The sequence below is a fragment of the Panulirus ornatus genome, chromosome 16 (assembly GCF_036320965.1).
Source record: "Panulirus ornatus isolate Po-2019 chromosome 16, ASM3632096v1, whole genome shotgun sequence".
In the NCBI taxonomy this organism is placed as follows: Eukaryota; Metazoa; Arthropoda; class Malacostraca; order Decapoda; family Palinuridae; genus Panulirus; species Panulirus ornatus.
This window is the reverse complement of record NC_092239.1, coordinates 39,207,243-39,225,089: the sequence shown is the minus strand read 5'-3', so window position 1 is coordinate 39,225,089 and position 17,847 is coordinate 39,207,243. Positions and strand designations below refer to the sequence as shown.

The following is a 17,847-nucleotide window of genomic DNA, read 5'->3' as shown; positions in this document are numbered from 1 at the left end:
ACTTGTGTAAGGGAGTTCTTCACTTTCCTTTGACTAGTTTAAGATAGGTTCCAGCAGCTCGTGATCCAGTGACGCTAGCCACTACTCCGTGAAGATGTGTGTGTGTGTGTGTGTGTGTGTGTGTGTCTGTGTGTGTCTGTGTGTTCTTTTCATATCCAGACATTCCCTGTACGAGTAATTATCATTTTTTCCCCGAGAGTTTTTCTTGTATTACTTTTTCAACTCGTCCAAATCACCGAAAAGCATTACAACTCTGAAGAGAACTTTTCTTCCATGTTTCCCTAATGTTTCCTCTGTTTTTTTTTTCTTTGTTGTGGGGAAGGAGGGGAGGCGTAACCCCGCCATCAATTTTGCCTCAGTCGAATTGGACTTGCACAGTTTTGTTAACTCCGTCGGGAAAACTTTTTCTCTGAATTAAGAGGAAGAAACTGTTTCTGACGTGTTGGTTGTCTGCCCTGGGCATTTCTCTCAAGAATATTTTGATACGTGTGGAGTCTTCTCAGGCATTCATTGCCAGATGTGAACCACCCCTTGATGTCTGTATTGCTTTACTGCTATCATTAAATTCAATGAATTTTTGTGGCTAGATAAGGAAGTGTATTCAATTTTCATCCATTTGGATATTGTTAGAATTAGAGTAAAAGACAAATGTTTCTTGTGACCTTGATTATATCACAACCCGAGCTCTTTCACACACACACACACACACACACACACACACACACACCAAAGTCTCCTGAACTCTGTTTGCTGTCATCCAGTGCATGTGACACCACCCCATACCAGTGAGGAAATGGAAATCGAAAATATTCAACCCTGAAGCTTCTCTGTTACGATTATAATGGATCTCGTCCATACAGGCAAGAGTTTAGAGGCATAATATAAAAGGCATCAGAGTTTACCTTTGTCCATCTTAAGGTAATGCTAAACTTTTTTTTTTGAGTTGAATGATACCCGCTTTTGTGAGCTTGTGTTGGAACCGCCACGGATACCAATTGGGCTTGGAACCCTCTGGACAGCTGCACTTTCAGAGATTAAGTCATTTTCCGGGAATTAAGAAGGAGGTTTGCGTGAGGCACGACGTTTTCTGTTCGTTTCCAACGTTTTTCTTCTTCCTCTTTTGTAGAAACAAAGAAAACGATCTGGATTTTATGACTCTCTCTCTCTCTCTCTCTCTCGACGTGAAGATGAAAATGATCAAATCTTTGTGTGACGTAGATAAACACAGGGGTGAAGTCAAAGGGTGACACAGGAAACGAAAGGAGGATGGACGAAGAATTTGAGACACTGACATGGCAATCGATACGAGATTATACGTACGTGACATTCAAGAGGCAGGGGGGACACGGATATCATGATATACAGGTAGATATGCTTGGTTGAACTGTATCATATGAACGACAGCGCTTCCCTTTGGAACCCTATATGTCAAAGGATTTTATAATGATGAAGAATGCGAGCACACTCATCCGTAAATGTGTTTGATGAGACAGATAATGAATCTGCAGTTTGTGAGATAAATGCAGGTTCGTGCACCCAAAAAAAGAAGCCTAACCAAACGATTGCTTTCGCCTGAATTTTAAAGAACGTGAGTAAGATGATAGAATTCAAATGTAAATATCCATTAATAGAAGAGTGTGTGAAAACTATGAGATGAAAATCAGAGCAATGGAAGCGAAAGATGATGATACTGAAAGTGAAAACATTGTTTGATATGTATGTTACCATACACGAAGATCTCAGATTTGGCGCATACACACGCAGAGCCCTTGAAGGATTTAAGATCCTGAACGCAGACGTTAACACAAGTTTTCCTCAACCATACACGTAGGAAGAGCCATTCTCTTTTGCTACATCCCTCGTAAAATCGACAGCTTATCACGATAACCCTGGCCGCCTTATACCAACCAAACGAAGTTCAGTGATCTCGAGCTAAACGCACACGAAATTATCTCTGGTTTAAGATAACACGTCCGTCGCCCTTGTGTTTCCCTAGTACCGTTTTGCAGTCGCTGAGGAAACGACTCCGTCTCGCGTGAAACCATCCCAACAGTGATGTGCAGTCGTCACTGGGGATCTACGACCACTTCAGGGGAAATACAATGGGTGTGCTGGGAAACCGGATCCTCAAAACACTGTGCTCGGGCAGCTGGCAATATAGCGAGACAACAGACGAAGAAAATGAAATTAAAACACTGGTTAATTGCTTTGGAATGCTTGATCATTTGCTGGTAGTCCATGCTGCATGATCGCAGTGTTTTTGTGTATATTGTTCTCCCCGTTTTCGTTAGTGTAGAGTTTTGTAATGAACTTTCACTGTTTTTGAGGCAGGTGTGTCTCCTCAATGGCCAAACGTCTTTATCAAACCTGTGGTTTTCTGCCTGACCTCAAAATTGGTTGAATTTTGTATTCATTTTCTTTCATTTTTCTTGGAGAATGATATACAACACAGCAGGAGCCTTCCCTTCTGTCGTACTCTTAAGAAAAATGATCAAGGGACGGCATAATCCATAGTTACTTTAAGATTTTGGAATCATTTGAGTAGAAACTCTTAAGAACTTTCTATCAACACCCACTCCTCATGTGCTATGAACAAAATCTTCAATTTGTCCGTTTTGCTAGACTACACACCGTCTGGTAACAATATCGACTTAATTCTAAACTAAATAGTAAGTTATAACATTGAATTACCATTGGACATGTGTTCATAAGTACGTAGATATCAAATGCTAAATAGAAGTGATTCAGAAGGGAGCGCCACAACACTCATCATGTACATGTATTCTCAGCTGTGTGGCAATGTCGCTGCTGCTCCTGGTAGAGGCCTCTGGCAGTCTGGCATGGATCAACACCCCGAGCAGTGGACAAGCGTAGCCACGTAACATTTCAGATCGCAAATCTCATTGTTTTTTTTAAGCATATTTTTTGGAGGAGACTTAACAGCATTTGTATTTATCATATACCATCAATTTGCATCAATTTATCACTCGGTATTTGCATATTCATAGAATACACAGCCTCAGTTTGTGTTAATGAAAATTCCCTCATTGCTTTGTGCTGTTCGCCGAACCCAAAGGTACTGACTATGGCTGATATCAAATCCTGCTGAAATGTAGTAATAGCAGTTGCTATTTTTCTGTCCAGAGTAATCATGTACTTTCGGCTTCAGTAGATTTTGTTTCAGCTAAGCCTGATACTCACCAGGATGTGATGTGCCATGCCATTAACGATATTTTCCAAATGGCGTCCTACCTTCGTCTCTTCCATGTATATTAACTGACTGTTATATTTCTCTCTTGTGTCTCCCCTGATGATGTGATTATTACACGAAAGTGCACTTGGGAACTTATCGTGTTTCATTTTCCCTATGGACTCATCGTACTCATACCTATGTCTTAACCTGAGCCAGGTACCCATTTTATCGACCAACCCTTAGCGTGGATGAACAGCTGGGTTGACTGTGGACCAACCGCCGCAACCAGGATTCGAACCTATGCTCTCGACCCTGGACGACCCGTGAATGCGTCACGGTCAGGAACGCTAACCACTACACCACGGGAGTCCATATGATATGCTTCATCGTATAAACATCTGCTGTTCGTGCATATTAGCCTAATTCATAGGTGAAGTAATTTCGTTGCCCGGGTACATAATTCTGTTTTCGCTGAATGAATGTCCAAATGATATTTGGACGGCTGTAAATGCAACTAATCTCTCCTGCGCTTGATTAAACAGTGAGCTCCATTGGACGCCACAAATTACAATAACATGACGCATATTGGAGCGTCACATGGCAGTAACAGCTCGTAACAAGAGTGGCATCAGACCATAGCACGATGACAACGCTTGCCACTGCTGCAGCCAGTGTGGTCAGCGGAAACGGCATTTACCAACAGAGGCCTCAAGCCTGAACAGCGGGTCCGTTGTCTGTTGTACTGTTGGCTGAAACAGCGACAAAAGCAGCGAACCACAGCATGTTCGTCAGTAGAATTACCTTCCTTGTTTGTGTGCTCGGCAGCAGCAACAACATAAGAACAAGAACACATGGTGTAGTCAGCAGAAAAAGGAGCATGACAACAGTGGCCATCGCTGGTTACGTCACAGTACGTAACAGCAGCAGCAGCAGCAGCAGGTTTAGGGCCACAGAATGTTGACTGTATTACCACCACTGCTGGCTGTATATTCAGCGGCAGAGGCATGTGACAACAGTGACATGAGAGCCACAGTATAGTGACCACACTAATGCTGCTGCTGTTGCTACAGTGCTCAGCACTGAAATCCAATTGTAAGAAAGGTCATTCCGTAATTCTATCCATTCGTTTTTGTAGCCATTAAGAACTTTAAAGCAGTGGGCGGTTTTGATAACCGTTTCTTTCCTTACACCTCGAAGCTTTGGAGCTATCTACCCTCTCGTGTCTTACCCAATAACTATGACTTTTTCACGTTTTATCCAGTTATCTTACCATGCACACTATGCAAGTAAGGTATTCATCTCTGCTGGTCTACGTTTCAGCTTCTCGGGTTCTTGTAAGATCAAGGGTACACGTCTGCGCATTAGATATTCGACAAACGCTCCACAGTGCAAACATTCTGCACACTCGATACGTTCATTTAAACAATCTCAACAGGGCTTTCAGGGCACCTCATCATCATCTCCTTTGTACAAATAATCGCAGCTTTTTCCCACTGACATCCACTTGATTATCACTCCTTGATACCTGAAGTCACTCTCAGCTTTTAGTTCTTCAATGAAAATATTGAATTGTGACTCTACCTACTTCAAAAGTAGGACCTTTGCTCCTACCCCCTCATACTCTCTCTGCAGCCTCCTAAACACATCATCAGGGAGACACACCATACTCTCCATCTCCAAAGACTCTGCAACAAGAGTGCTATCATATGCATATAACAACTGTAGCAGCTTCCATTTTGTTCCACCATGATAGAGGACACAACCACAACGACCCACACTTCGTTCTTTAACCTCAAGTTATGCCCCAGACAACCACGGTAACATAACACTGGCACACTTCAAAGCTATTCCCTTACACCCTCATCTGCTCTTGCACAGGCACTAGGTTCTTTATAAATGCTCCTAACAACATATATATGTACAAATGCACGACACGTTTGTAAACTACAAGACCACTCTCTTTGTTTTCGTATATCCTCCGTGTGTGTTCGAATTCTGTGCTTGTGTAAGCATCAGATTCACGAATATTTCCATGAACCAGCAGTTTGTAATTAGATCGCGAGTTATTGAGATAACTTGGCAATGTCAACAACCATCGATATTTGTAAACATTTCCCTCAGCATGCATGGATGCCCATCATTTTCCCTTGGATCATATTGAAGCTGCGAATATTTACTTAGATTGCCCCGAAAGCGGGCTATATCAGAGTATGAGCTGTGAATTCAACGTACAATTCAATCTACAGCCTTTTGTCGGACAGCAGATACATAATATATCCAGTCTGAACTGAAGCAACAATGGCTAAAGTTTGACGTGAAATTCATTTAAGCACGAAACGTATTTGGTCTTTCGACGGGTGTGTAATTTCCAATGACGTGGGTGTGGGAAAAGTTTCTGGCTTCTCGAGGCCAGGAAACCCAAACTGGTGGTCTCTTTCATTCATGACAAAACTTAATACTTGTACGGATCGTTGTAGTGATCAGTTCTTGGCGCATTATAGACTTGCATCGTCTATGCCAAAGATGAGACCAATCATCGAGAGGAATTCAGATGTCCTCGATACAGGGAAAGATTATTTCTTCAGGCCTTTGACTTTTACAAGCTCCTTATCGCCACTCCTTCAGGGCACATTGTCAATGCTCTTGCTCCTGTTCCAATTACTTCTCTATATAGCATCACTGAGAAGGCGCTGTATGAAAGTCTTTGAGGAAGGAAATGCCATCATTGGAGAGTTTTGTCCTTCCGATCTAAAAGGATCTTTTGATGGTTAGCTAAAGGGAATTTCATCAGAACCGCATCCTTGCCTGCAAAAAAAAGTTGCTCAGCAAGAACCTGAGGAAGTAATACTTAAATTGGACGTCGCCTTCCATTGCACGGCGTAAAAAAACGGCAAGTGGAAGTGTTCAGTAGTCCAACACGGGCCTGGAAATCCATCGCATTACGTAAAGCTTAAGAACGTTTAAAGCAGTGGGCGGTTTTGATAACCGTTTCTTCCCTTACACCTCGAATCTTTGGAACACTCTACCCTCTCGTGTCTTGACCAATAACTATGACCTGGTACATCATAAAAAAAAACAGGTTTTTCACCTCCTCCAAAATTCACAAAATGCTTTCGCTCGTCTCGTCTCTTCCCCTTTCATAGTTCTCTCTATATTTCAATTCAGGCCCGGCCCTGACGTGAACTTTTGTCTGTGACTGGAGCCTCAAACTAAAGAAAATATAATATCTAAATAAAAAGTATAGAAAAGAAAGTTGTCTATAATGTTCGCTGTAAGAGTTTAGGTAAACAACGCGAGCAAAAAGTTGCATTGTAAATCGATGTTTTCTTTTTCTTTTTAGAAACGATTTACGAATAGTTTGGGGAAGAAAAAAAACAAATTATCCATTTGGCACGAACGTGCGTGCATCCGTCGCACACCGTTGGGCGAGGAGCCTAGAAACCCGACGAAGCCTTGTACTCTAAAGATGAAGACGACGACGCTAGATTTGCGACAGCGATACCTCGCCATCCCCGGAGGCCGTCGCAGGAGATGCAAATATTTACATAAAGGAAAAACAATTCGCCATCGGGAACTATTGCGCATTTCCCCGAGGATAAAAACAGTTTCCTGTTTCCCGTTACGAGACTTTCTGTCTCTAAGTTAAAACTGCGAACGTTGGGAAAGACGGTATATTACACACAGTGTGGGGGAATAGCTGCTCATAAGGTATTTCCATGAAGGTGATCGTAACATTTTCTGTTTTCTTCATCAGACTAACACTGAACACATTTAGTTTCGCTGATGCTTTGGAGAGTTTTAGAATCTAGTGTTGAGACATGTTTAGTATCAGTGGAATTGTTGTCCCTTGATCACCCTGACAATAGATAGAAGTAGAATTGAATTGGAGGTTACATTTTCAGGTGTTTGGAAAAAATGGATTATCCACAAGTAAACCACCTCTGTGTTCTTGTACGCCCAAGTGTACGTCCATGCTACCTGGGACAAAGGAGTGATACTTGACAGCTACTGAAGTGTTTCTAAATGTCAGTCCTTTGGCCCATGTTGCTGTCTTGTCGTTCTGCCTCACACACGTCAGGAGCTGGCTTTCATGTCCACAAGCATATGTCATGCATATCACTTGACAATACGTACCTCAACTCCTTCGTAACTCCGTACCTTCCTGCTGCACGCGCTACGCGCTAACCATGTCTTTCGGCAAAATCTGATCGTAAGCACTCGTTAGCAAGTATACACACACTCTGTCTGTCTGTCTGTCTGTCTGTCTGTCTGTCTCTCTCTCTCTCTCTCTCTCTCTCTCTCTCTCTCTCTCTCTCTCTCTCTCTCTCTCTCAGGTGGTAGGCAGCCCCCTATCGTGGAGGACCAGTGATACCCACTTGGGTATCAGAAGGGTTTGTGACGGCCAGAGAGAGAGAGAGAGAGAGAGAGAGAGAGAGAGAGAGAGAGAGAGAGAGAGAGAGAGAGAGAGAGAGAATCTTACTTAGCTATGTCTATATACACTTCATATCACTTTGGGAAAGACTTTTTTTTTTTTCTTTTCCTTCTGTAGAATACCTTTTCTGATCCTGTCTTGCCCTTAGTTTGGTCACGGAAGTACGCTTGGCACCCCGTGGATCAAGGAGGAACTCAGGTTCATCTGAGCTTGTCCTTCTTAAAAAGAATAAAATCTTTGGCGTCTTTTCTTCGCAGAATTCTTCTGAGGACTCTTTACCAGGGGCCATCCTTCGTCCATGTTAAGATATTACTACCTCCTCCTGACGTAAGCGCCCCACCTTATCACATGCCTTAAACTTTCCTGAATGTTGTTGACTGACTCCACCATCAGTACAAGCCATTATCGGTGAAGATCATATGTTCTTCATCGCCCATGTCTATGAGTAAACTCCATCATCTGTTGTGGGGTTCCGTCTGTAATGATGGCCCTGTGCTGGTGTTTACCCACCCGTGCTGTGATTTCCCGCCCTAATACCTGAAGTTAATGAGAACTGAAAAGTAATACGGAATCCGTACTACGAACACGTAATGAAGCGCGTTCGTAGATCCGGATTGTCTAATCCACGAGCGAGAGGGAGGTTATTAACCTACGGATCACTGAGGATTACGAGCCGTAATTTCTTTCTTTAGAAGATTTTTTATTGCGTGGGACGACTCGACGTCATTCGAAAACGCACATAAGACCCTGATTAAGAACGGATGTGAAGCGTTAACCCGAACGAATCCACGGACGAAACTTGGCTGTCTCCGTCTCCAGGGGACGCTGGTACGAGGGTGTTGAGGTTGGCAATGAGTGGTCCGGTGGCAGGTGGTGGTGAACTAATTAAGAAAGTTGGTGGAGGAAGCCCGGACGGCCGAGGAGCAGGATTGGCCAAGTTATTGTGTCGGCCAACATCATCGCACGTTACGTCGGCAGACCCGAGGGAGGAGGCTGGTGTTACCTGAAGGGAGTCATGTACCTCCCAGCAGGCTCGAGGGAGGCGGGTGTACTTACCTGAGAGGAGTATTGCAGCTCTCTAGGCTGCTGAAGGAGGCTGAGAATAGTACACATCCCTTGAGGACCGAGGGCAGCTATTTTCGCAGCCCGACAGAATCGTGCAACGCTTCGGAGGATCGAGTACGACCGTTGTTTACGGCCGGATTCAACTAGCTAGTTACCACACGTCACCAACAGCGCTGTCAAGTCGGTAATTAGCGATGAAGAGGACCCCATCTGTAGCTGCTGCTCACAGTACACGCATGAGTGGCTTTTGAGGTTCACGTACGTTCGTCTGAGGTGTCTGTTACCAGAGACGCATACATGACTGTGTGTGTGTGTGTGTGTGTGTGTGTGTGTGTGGACTTACCTGTGAATTTCTTTTGCATTAGCCTTGAGTAGATTATTACGTCTCCTCAAGCCATGCTTCTATGTCTGCTGTGTGTATAACGGGGGTTACTGTTGGGGGGTCATATATCCCTCCTCCTCAGAGACTGTCTCGTCCTCTAACGTATGGTTCAAATACTACTGTTCTAAGGCCATTCGGGCAAAGGGCCTCGTCATATCGAATCTGTAATATCTCTCCTTCCCTCGACCCCCTTTACCCAAGAGGAGTGTTACAACCATATCCGCCTTTTCTTTTCCACCGTTAAATCTTTCGTATCTTTAAACATAAAAAAAAAAAATCGTCAGCATATTCTCTTTCTCTACCTTTTCCTCCTCTTCCATTCCAACGATAATGTAGCTGTGTCTCTCCTATTAACAAAACAACTCTTTTTCGTTCGTCTTTTCTCCTGTGACACAACCTTGAATGATTCTAATTCTCCCTCATTCTCCTGGTGCACCTTCCACTAGCTCTGTGTCCCACCCTGCAGTCTATTTTCTTAGTCGGAAAAACACTTTTGTTTCTGGATAGAAACAAAGCGTTCGGAGCAGATGGCATTCCTCCTCCAGTTTCGAGGGAATGTGATTTCGAAATTTTTCTACCCTGCAGGCTCGTATGTTTCGCTTTATCAAGAAATCGAATTCATCTTTTTGGAAACCTACATTGACGTAGCCTAGCCGTTCCAACTATTACCCTATCAGTTTGCCTTCCACAGATTTTAAGGAATTGGAATATTTCCCTCAATCTCCATCTTATGTGTCACAATTCTTCTCTTCAATCATCAGTATGGCTTTCTGTTGTCTGCTTATCCTCGAAGAGACTTTGGAGAATTCTTTATTGCGGCTCATTTATACTGAACGCTTTTAACAGGATGTAGAATCGAGGTTTGATATCCAAACTGCTCATTTTTGGTTTTCATCATCGTTACAACCACAGGACCACTTATCCAGAAGCTCCTGCACCTTAAAGGTTGCGTTGCTTTCAATAGCAGGGACAGGCAGTCTTCTTTAAAACTGGATTCTGTGATTAGATTGTCCTCTTTGTTTCGTCCACTAGCGATGACACTCGATCACCAAGGGTGACCCCTCTTCACTCGTGGTATAACCTCAAGCAGGCGTGGTCCTGTAGCACGTATAGATAAATAATTTCAGGTGGCATATATTCCACAAACGAAGCTCCAAGTGTCAGTATCTACGCATTAGGCAGGCAGTCAAGCAACCTTCCTCACTCGTGAGTTCGGATCCGTTCCTAATCGGCTTCTGCCCAACTTCCTACTACCAAGGGAAAGTATTTAAACCTCTTAAAGAGAAGTTTAGATCGTCACTTCGTCCTCTCTGACATGATTCTGCAGCTCCGTGAGAGGCGGAAACAAGTCTCACAGGACTTTAGATCTCCCAGAAGCGACAACATCAAACAAGATTAGGACAACATGGAACTGGGGATGAACTCCAGCTTAATGAGGTATTGAGAGGTTTGTCGTTAGTAACCTTCTGTCTGCAGGGCAGCTGTGAAAACCAGGGCACTTGGCAACTACAGGATATGTTGTTGCGATGCCATTATGTGCAATTCTGCATGAAATGACAGTTGCAATGATGCGAAGGTTTTCATAAATATTTCCCTAAAGACGCAAAGAGACTATCGCTTACGAAACAGAAATCATAAGAACGAACTGTCATTGAATGATATTGATAATGGTGTGCTCTGAAGGGTCATTATCGAGTTAGTAGATAAGCCATATGGAAGATTCAGATTAGATAATAGATATCTTCGGTGACCGAATCGCAACCATAGATAAAGTAAAAAGTCGATTCGTGATGCAAGTCCTTTGCAAATAGAGAATAGAACACAATGTATAGATATATCATGAATGATTATGCAGTTCTTCCTGTTTTTGACTTGCTTAATTGGGGTCGATTTAATAACCATCCAATACTCGAACATTCCTGAGTACGACAGTTACATAAGCTGCTAACTCCAAAGGGCAGTGTGTCAGAAGGGGACGAAAAAGTTATCTTTTCTTTGAATAGTTTTCTACGGACTTGGAATGGATAGGGAGGGTTGATATGCCATCAGGATCTGTAACGAAATGCCATATATCACTGAGAAGACTCTCTGTGTATAATGTATGCTATACTGATTGTTGGGAGAGAGAGAGAGAGAGAGAGAGAGAGAGAGAGAGAGAGAGAGAGAGAGAGAGAGAGAGAGATACAAAATGCTACCCAGATAGTAAAGAATTCCTTCTCATCCTCCAAAAGGACTTTACTTTCGTATGCGTGTAAATATAAGCGACGAAAGGTAATGAATTTGTTTCGCCTCGTTAACTACTTCTGCCATCAGATCGCACACTATATGCATGTTGAGGATCCCTGTTCGTCATTTATGCAATGGCCCTCATTCATTCTTCAGCTAATCGAGGCCTTTTATCCTTTATGATTCGATCATCCTATTGTCTTTATATATGATAAAATTATCTATTTCTTTTCGTGTTCTGTGTGTGACATTTATAAGTGACCACTGACTATTCTTTTTCTTTATCCGCACTAGAGCACGACGATACGACCCTAGGGCACAGAGATGTGACCTTTCAATTGAACATAGCACTCAGGTCAAAGCCGGGACATCATCATAACCAGTGGGTTAACTGTCGTGCTTAAGGATCGAGCAGTCGTGGTCAGGGGACGAACCATATAAAGGGTCGAACAGTCGTCTTTTGTAAGGGTCGAACAGTTCGTCGTGTTCAAGGGTCAAACCGTTGTGTTAAAGGCTTATACTTTCGAGTTCAAGGGTTATCCTGTCGAGTTTAAAGGCTGAACGGTCGAGTTCCAGGGTCGAACCGTCGTGTTAAAGAGTTATACTGTTGTTCAAGGGTTATACTGTCGAGTTCGAGTCGAACCGTCGTGTTCCAAGGTCGAACCGTCGTATTAAAGGGTAACACTGTCGAGTCCAGTGGTTGAGCAGTCGTGTTGAAGGAGTTTATAGTTTTCCAGAAAAGATCTAAATCATAACAAACACGGGGAAGCTCATTAATGAAAACAGAAATGCTACCTTTCGTGTCCAGTTGACATCGTTTCCCACAACCAAAAATTCCGATGTTTGTCGAATTTGTCCTCCATCTTCTTTTTGTCATGTCTGTCCTACAGCATACGCTTTACCCTCTGCCTTCAGCATTTCTTATCAGTCTTGTAGTAAGTTCAGATCGGCTTGGTTACCGGGTTCTGCTGTAGAAGGTTACACCACGAGTGAAAAAAATCACACTTGGCGAGGGTGTATCACTTGACAGTACAGTGTCGTCGAAGAACCTCTCTTCACTCCAAAGGAGTCTAAATGTCCCTGCTACCGTAAGGAGAGCGGCTTTGGGCTACAGGGTCCCTTTAGAAAGAGGACCTGGGTAACACCAGGAATCTCTCATAGATATTGGTCCTGAGGGTAAATATAGAAATAGATAAAAGCAACCTGTTTAGTAATAACATCAACCAAAATTAGAAGCCTAGAAACCTTTCAAAAGGTGTGAAACTTTTGTTCTAACATCCTGGTGAACGATAGATAAGTCTTATGGTAATAGAGGATTATCTAGCATAATTAAAGTTTTAATTTCCTGAACCGGGGAGACTTTTATAGCAGTATTTTTCTATGATTTAAGAAAAACATTTCTGCCATGATTATCGTATTTCTGTCTTTCGCTTTAACATTTTTTTCTTTTTTGCTAAATTTGTGATTTTGTGATGTCCCCACACCTGTATATGAGAGAGGTGAGGTGATGTCTGTGTCCTCTGGCTTGAGATGACACTACAAGGAGTCGCCTTTGGTGAGGTTGTATCATTGTCACTTGAGGAGAAAAGCACAATATCTTCAAAGAACTTCTCGCCTTAAAGGAGTCTATCCTGTTCCTACTTGTGGGTGTGGCACTGTCTTGAAGCTGCTTCAGGCTCCGATGGATGAGGCGTTGGAGGGGGGTTATATAGTCCCAGGACCCATCCTCGAATAATTCATTTGACAGATGTTCATCTTTGTTGAACGTAATTCCGGTTCCCAGTATGGTGAATTTTGTGTGTGTGTGTGTGTGTGTGTGTGTGTGTGTGTGTGTGTGTGTGTGTGTGTGTGTTCAAGAACTCCTTGTTTATCTTTGAAGTTTTATCTAGTTACTTTCTCTCAAACTGGATTCTGTGGTCTGCTTTATGAAATGCTTTTGCAAAGTCGAGAAAAACGGTATCCAACCTCATCATCTGTAAACGAGTTTTAGGCGCTGCTTTACTGAGATAACAACTGAGATTTACATATATCTAAATTGTCCTTTCGCTGACAGTTATTGTTGGTGAGGCATCTCTGTTTCTTAATTCTGAAAGGCATTTATTGCAAGTGATGTCAGATTTACTAGTCTACTTTGTTTCACAGGTACTTCGATCCTCCTTCGTATATTCATGATACACTCGCCATTGTATGAATTTCTCTCACACTGTTTTCATCTACGTTTTGTCCCAGTGACATTAACGATGTCGCTATTGCCAGCTTCTGTCTATTAAAGGAACTCAACTGGAATTCCATCTGGTCCTGGTACAGAGTCTATTCTCTGAGTTGGCTTACTGCTTTACTTAATGTAATTTTCATTTGAAACAACTTCCTGTAGAGCACTTTCGTGCAAGTGATTAGAAACCTTATGGATATGATATTGATTACGTTTTTATTTACTCCCTGATCCCTGAGATTACATTATATTTCCAGCAATTCTAGTTTGTTCAAAAAATGGCCATTAATCTACTACTTGCTTATTGAGCTCTTTTTTCTTTTCCTTTCTATTCATCCACTGTTTTCTATCTTTTGATATCTCCTTTTTGTCCCCTATTTTTCCTTTTAACTAAGATGAAACCTTCACAGGTTCACACATATATCTCTTGTTCGGAATATATATTGTGTTGGTACATTTCCCAGCACCTTCGGAAACATCGGTCTAATTCATATTTCAGCGAGTTCATTCATCTTGCACCCCTGTATCTTGTCGAACACCTTGTTTTATTCACGCCATGTAAACTCCTCATGTACTGCATGGCATTCATTTTCGTCCACTGTCACATTACAAGTTACATAGTTGCTTCCTCCATGTCATGAGCCCTATTTCTCTCTCTCTCTGTGCTTTGGGTACTTCACTGTTTGTCTCATATGTAAAGTTGTCTTATGTTGGCTTTTGGCTCATCTTCGCTCGCCTAAATTATTCTTCACTGTCCCCACTCGCATCCATATTCTGCGTCTCGTTCTTGCTCGCATCCATATTCTGCGTCTCGTTCTTGTAAATCTGTTCCATACCATATTACTGTCACTTTAGGTTGAACTCAGATATACATTATCTCGTCTATTTGTGTTAGAATTTCGTTAACTTCCGTCTGAGCTTTAGGCTCTCTGTATGTAGGTTTATTATGTTCACAGCTGGGAAACTAACTGTTTATAGTATTCTTAAAACTAAATCGTTATATGATTTCTTCTAGTTTTCCTCTGCACATATAATACCATCTCACTTTGGCATTCTCTATCCACTTGTTACATTCGTATTGCTCTTACTCTGCTTCATTCTTGATAAGGATTGTATCATCATCATCATTACATTACTTACTTAAAGCATTTAAACTGTAGTCTGGATTTCACAGTTATTAAGCTTTTCCTCATTCAGTTACATCATCATCTGAGATTTACTTAACTCGCGTCTCTCTTTTTTTCCGGACCTTTCTTTGTGTGTTTATTAATTACATTACGGAAGAGAATGCACTTTTCTTGTTAAATATTCCTAAGTTTGTTGCCTTATCCATTTGGATTCCTTCTAATTTTTTTCCATTGCACTGCTGTTATTGTATGCCGAGCAATAAGGCTCAGGTTTACGGTATCATCTATTTCACTGTGTATTGTCCTCATTCTTTTTATCATTTCCATGATCTTGTGGATCCACCTCTGTCTCTTTTTTTACATGTTCTACGCTTCATTCGCGTCTTTAATTGCCTCGGTAACATCTGATCTAATACTTGATCCTGAATTTCTAAGACTTCAGGTTTCATCATCTGTTCTTGTGAATTCTGGAGGATGTAGAGATCTACATATATCACATTATTTACATCCATTATATTTGCCAAGATGCTGTCACACTGCTGGATGCGTGAAATTACATTTTCTTGTCCTTTGAAACCCCTTTTTTTGCGCACAGTAGCTTCCACCGTGGTATGTATTATTGCATAGAAGAGGATGTACCTTTCTGCACAAGCTTCATGTAACTGCATAAGAGATATGATCCCATCAGCATACGTAATTGGATTTAGTCTTCCACTGGTGTAAGATTTTCTCCTCTGGTTTAGCTGATGCTGTTTCGTTGTCCTCGCTTCTCTCATTCGAAGTTCACGTATCTTTTTTAACATCATTTTCTTTATTTTCTCGTTTCATTTCCTTTTCCAGTCACGGGTCTTTGAGTTTATCACAGTCTTTTTTTGTTCGTCGTCCATTTGATCACATACACGAACTTCACAGTTCATTTTCTTCATTTATGTACACATCTTCATCGGTGACATTTTCTCTTAACGTTGTTTTTGGTTCAGTGATATTCGTCTGTTGACTACACTTTACGTACCCAAACAAGATTCAATCTTTTCTCAAATCCATCCAACGTGAGAGACGGCGCCGCGTATCTAGACCCACAGCTGACAACAGTTTGGCCTGAAGTTGGGATATCCTCCTTAGAATATTGAGTTATAGTCTTGTCTATTCACAGAATATCAAGAGAACTACATATGATGAGCAAAAGAACAACTGCAGGGTTTTGGTCTTGAAGAAACACACACACACACACACACACACACACACACACACACACATACACACACGTTATATGGAAGCGAGGATGTGTGAAAGAGAATGGATGTGTTGGAAATGAAATGTTTCAGGACAGTATATGGTTTAAGGTGGTTTGATCAAATAAGTAATGAAAGGGTAAGAGAGATGTGTGGTAATAAAGAGTGTGTGGTTGATAGAGATGAAGAGGTATGCTGAAATGGTTTGGACTTAAGAAGAGAATGAGTGCGGAGAGGTTGACAGAGAGGATTTATGCCTCAGAAGTGGAGGGAACAAGGAGAGGAGGGAAGCCAAATAGGAAATGGAAGGATGGATTGATGGGGGCCTGAACATGCAGGAGGGTGAAAGGCGTGCACGGGTTAGAGCGAACTGCAACGATATGGTATACAGGGGTCAAAAGTGTTGTCAGTGGACTGAACTAGGCATGAGAAGCGGCCGGGAGAAAACATGGAAAGTTCTGAGCAAATCCATAAGTTACTTGAGTAACTTATACTTCATTTTCAGTTTTCTAATCTGCTTTCTTCTTTGTTCTTCGCAAATTACGCTGTTATTGATCTCGCATCTTCACACTATCTTGTTTCCTCTACTAGACCTTCTTTTCCAATGTTTTCTAATTGACTTGGCATATCCTTCAACTCACCCCGTCCTCTCGTTTCATACCCCTAGATTGTCAGTCCCGGATCCTAGCCCCTGTATCCAGATCGCTCACTTGTCCTTTAGTTCCCTTCTAATCCCCTCACACCACCTTGGCTCATAGCCTCCCATCCTTCACCCCTGCGTCGCCAATCCATCGATCCCCCTGTAAGTGATGCCCCTCATTCTTCCTCGCGCTCCTCGTTTCTTCCCTTTATCCCTCGTCCCCCGGGGAACCTTCCACCATAGATGATCTTTCATCTCATCTTCCTCCTCAAGCCACGGGATCCCGGCTGGCTAAGTGATTGAGGAAGCTGTAAGGGAAATTACTAAAAGTGTCCCCTCTTATTTTTTCTTTTTTTTTTCGGTGGTGGAGTATCTAAAACTGTCGTTTCTCCTAAAAGGTGTTACCCAAGAAAAAAAACCTTTTTTTTTTTTTGCCCCCTTGGGCAATCATATTCTTATCTTTAACAAGAATTGTGATTAAAACAAATATTTCATATGCTTAAGTGACATGCTGTGTTAGACACTTCAAAAAAAATCCTTTTCAGAAAACTAAGATTTTTTTTTTTTCTAACAGGTCATGACCTTCAATCTAACGTGAACAGGAGTAGGAGATTTTATACCATAGTACTGAGGTGTTTATACTTTTTCCTGTGTATGATATCCTCACACTTTCTGACGCGTGATCTACGCTGGCATTGTAGATGCTCTGGGCCAAGACTCATTATATATATATATATATATATATATATATATATATATATATATATATATATATATATATATATATAGGATTTAGCTGAAGGGATGTGAAAAAGATGATAATGGAAAAACCACCTCTTTTCAACCACTTGCTGTTGATCTGTGTACACTGTAATACATCATCATCATATGTTGATGTTTTCTCATCGCTTCATTATCTTTTCATTTTGTATACTTTTTTCTCCTCATTCACCAGGACAGAGCCCAGTTGATTGAATTCCTGTAATCATTGCTATCATGGCTGCTACCATCATCTACCATAAGCAGTCAGCCATGAAATCTGAAACTCTCTCTAACATTAACACTTGCAACCATACTAGAACCATCTTTGCCTGCTTCCATCACCCCTATCTCCACCATGGCTTCCTACCATCACCAGCAGCTACCGTCGTTATCACCATCTCTACTGCCACTTACTGTCCCCATTGTGTCTTCACTATTGGCTGCCTCCATCACCCCTATCTCCACCATGGCTTCCTACCATCACCAGCAGCTACCGTCGTTATCACCACCACTACTGCCACTTACTGCCCCCACTGTGACTTCACCATCACTGCATAGGCGCAATTCTCAATCATC

The 17,847-nt window shown here is 42.0% G+C and overlaps 1 long non-coding RNA gene across 1 annotated transcript in view; it reads left to right on the top strand.

Annotated features, from left to right (window-relative positions):
* The window catches only part of LOC139754260 (uncharacterized), a 452,598-nt gene that overhangs the window by 195,265 nt on the left and 239,486 nt on the right, over positions 1-17,847 (top strand). The gene's annotated exons all lie outside the window — the stretch shown is intronic.